Source organism: Sapajus apella, unplaced genomic scaffold (assembly GCF_009761245.1).
Source record: "Sapajus apella isolate SASKATOON/1434 unplaced genomic scaffold, GSC_monkey_1.0 scaffold108, whole genome shotgun sequence".
NCBI lineage: Eukaryota > Metazoa > Chordata > Mammalia > Primates > Cebidae > Sapajus > Sapajus apella.
In genome coordinates, this window is record NW_022437048.1 from 3,657,870 (window position 1) to 3,661,548 (window position 3,679).

The 3,679-nt window shown below is 37.5% G+C and overlaps 1 pseudogene; it reads right to left on the bottom strand.

The window, feature by feature from the left end:
* Nucleotides 1–1,327: 1,327 nt before the first annotated feature.
* On the bottom strand, nt 1,328–3,023 carry LOC116537249 (annotated as a pseudogene).
* Between the last annotated feature and the right edge of the window lie 656 nt (nt 3,024–3,679).

Consider the following 3,679-nt stretch of genomic DNA (forward strand, 5'->3'; position numbering starts at 1 on the left):
GAAAAGCTGAAATGTGGCTCATTCGAACCTATTGGAATTTGGAGTTTCCTCGCTCACTCTTATTTCATTTTGAATTTGTTGTAGGACTCTACTGCAAACATGTCAACCCCTGCCTGAGGTAAATCTATTCCTAATTGTTTTATTCTGTTTGCTTTGCAATTCAGGGGGAATGACTGTATTCTTCATTCCGAGTGTTTGTCTCATAGTGAGATAAATACGGAAAGTGGGGAAAGTGACCTGTGAATTAGAAACTGATGTATTTCTTTTCTGTACCATCACAAGTATGTGAATTTCATTATCATTACAAAATAACATGAGATACCTGGGAGACTTTGAGAATATAGCCAGTTAAATGAAGCTCTTATTATTCCACACATAAGAATCAATTATTCATTTAAAGAATATTTATAGTGACTAAAATATACTAGAAGTGTCAGATTTGCAAAGAAACAAAGTAGACACAGTTTCTGCCCCCATACATTTTATCTTCTACTTCTAAAGGTAAAATATAAGCAAGTAATAAAAAAATCGTGTGAAAAGTGTCATCTTAAGGAAAGACCACAATGCTAATGAAACATTTAGAGGAGATTACAGAAAGTATCTCTGAGCCATTAATAATTGAGGTGAGCCCTGAACAAGATGCAGGGACAGGTGAAGGGATGAGAGGGACAGGAAGAAACATAAAGAAAAGCAGGTAGAGAAGTAAGGACAACTCCCAAAGATCCTAAGTTTATTTGTGCAGGAAAAGGCTAAGTAATGAAGCAGATGATGCTAGTGAGGTAGGATAGAGCCAGATAACTACAGGAGTTTGAGCACATGTTAAGGGCGGGGGGAAGATAGTGAAAGAGTTAAACAAAAAAGAGATATTATCCCCCTCTCACACAGTGGGACTTCATCCGGGATTTCCCCTCTGGAATCCCCTTCCATCCTCTTAGTGGAAGCCTTTCTCTTCTCCTTTCCTTCTCTTTTCTTTACCTAAATAAAATCACCTTTCTGAAAAAAAAAAAAAGAGGTATTATCAGATTTCCTTTTAAAAGAAAATCTCAAGCTTTAGTCACTGAGTTGACTGTAGAAGGGCAAGAGTATAGAAAGGGGAATCATTTTAAAGGGAACTTTTGTAAGAATGTTCTTACAGGAGTTCAGGCAGCAGATGGCAGACAACTAGACTAGAGTGCTCACAGAGGCCAGGCGCAGGGGCTCATGTCTGTAATTCCAGCACTTTGAGAGGGGGAGGCAGACTTGAGCCCAGGAGTTTGAGACCATCATGGGCAAAAAAGTAAGGCCTTGTTTCTGCAAAAAATATTTAAAAGTTAGCTGGATATGGTGGCGCATGCCTGTGGTCCCAGCTACGTGGGAGGCTGTGGCAGGAGAATCACTTGAGCCCAGGAGATAAAGGCTACAGAGAGTTGTAATCATGCCACTGGGTCCCAGCCTGGGCAACAAACAAAGACGCTATCTAAAAAAAAAAAAAAAAAAAAAACAAGAATGTTCATAGAGAGGACTATGTATACTCATACAATAATAGGCCAACCTCATATTGTGAATAGTTAATATAGATAAAACACTTGAAATATCTCTGGTACATAGTGATCTAGAGTAATATTGACTCATCATTATTGCTGTTTTGTTTATATTACTAATACTACCAATTTGTGCCAGCCACTTTAGATATTATTCCTCATTTTATAGAAACTGGTCTTTTAACACATTAACATTGTATTTTCAGCCAAAGTCCCAGAGAAAAGATATCCTGTGGATTGGTTTAAAAGTTGATATATGGATCAGATGAGCAAGTGGAAATGCTAAAATTTTATTGTAAGGGTGAGGCTTTTCACCTGTATTCTAGTTTAAAAGAAACACTATTCCTCAACAATATAAGTATATGACCTCAACTATATTTTCAGACAAACCCAACATTTACTTTCTTTCATTTTTTAACTTGGGTTTTAATTAGGTACACAAATAGCAACATGAGAACAAAGCACTCTAAGGCTTGTACGTTATCTCTAGGTGAAAAGTTTTTCAGATTAATTTGCTTGTAGGATGGGATCACCCAAGATAACAGAGACCTGGTCTAGTTTTTCCTGAAGAAGAAAGCCATTTTAATACATTCAATACTGACTTCTCCTCCATTTTTCTCTAGAAATACTGATTTATTGTGTGGAGTTTCCAGTGTTTACCAATAACTGATTAAGATGGGCAGACTGTGGAGTTTTCTACTTAGTTCCAGGTGAATTCTTCACATTTCCTGGCTTTTAAAAGTTCTCCTTCCACAAATCTTCTATTACTTACCCACGTAAACCCCAGTCATAGAATCTCTCCCCTCTGACCTTGGCAAACATGATAGCTTGTTGTAGATAAGACGGAGGCAGCTAATCCATACCAGCCAGAGACACTAGCTTCTTTATTTTTGAACCTCTAGCCAAAAGGAGTCCAATAAGGCCAGCAAAACCAATAATGCCAAGTCTTGGAAAAAATCCAGGAGGTCCATTTTGGAGTTATTCACAGCTGTCTATCCCACATTGAACCAAATTTTGCATCTTAGGCTTAGTTTGGGAGTAGTTCCCTGACACAAACTTTTATATGGCTCACACTAGCTATGGCTCACACTAGCTAGCGTCAGAACTGCAAGATGCCTTCTTCAAGTTCGCTCTTTGACTCCTCTACACACTTCAGTTGACCCTTGGGAACTGAATAGAGTGAAAGCTCATTAACCCTCATGGGATTTTTGCGAGATGAGTCCTTTTTTGGTGCTGTATAGATTTTGAAGGTGAACAAGTGGAGGATGGTTGGCCTCATGGACCTTTGAATTACCTTGAACATGTTGCTGGCTGCAATGACTCCTTCAGGATTTACTTTCTTTTATTCCAGTATTTAAACCTTTTCTTACTTGAGATCCCAAACTTTACATCTTAGAGAATACAATGGCAGTTTACCTTCTCAGAGGAGGTGTTTTCTGCCTTATTCCAAGACTATAGTACACTTCAGTAAAGCTCATTTGGGGAACATGGGTCTTGCTATATCATAGCTACTTGATAGAGAAGCATAGAAAAATATACATGGCCTAGAGACCAAATAATTTCTAACACTTGTATCAGTCTGTCAGCATATAGGATGATACTCCTTATGAAGGAACACAAGAATCAACATATTCTAACGTAATATCATACTTTTAAAATGTAAGCAGAAAGGAAGCATTCTTTATGTACTATATGATCTCTTAAGATATTATGTTTGCCTGTGTTCTTACTGGCAGCAATATAAAATTGAAATCTTATTCAAGTGTTAAGACTCAATGTCCATTTTGACTGCAAATTGTTTAGGCTGTATATGGTAACTTTCACAAGGTAAAATGCTGAGGCAAGTTTGGTAGAATTTCTAAACAATTAACCCCTATTCTTGAAAAACTTCTTCATGCACGTAAAGGGAAAGTGATAATGTTGGTAACGGGGTGGTGGGTGACGAGGGGCAGGAGAGGAGGAGGAGAAGGAAGACACAGAGAAAGGTAATAACGGTATAATGGCAATCATTAGCAATATTGGCTATTGTTACCAAGTTGGCAAAAACAAGATTTGAATCAATGTCATAAAGCTTGTCCTTTCATTCTTTGTATGTGAAACAATAAATTTTATTGTGTTTATTTGAGGTAAAATGTGATGTTATGGATACATATACATTA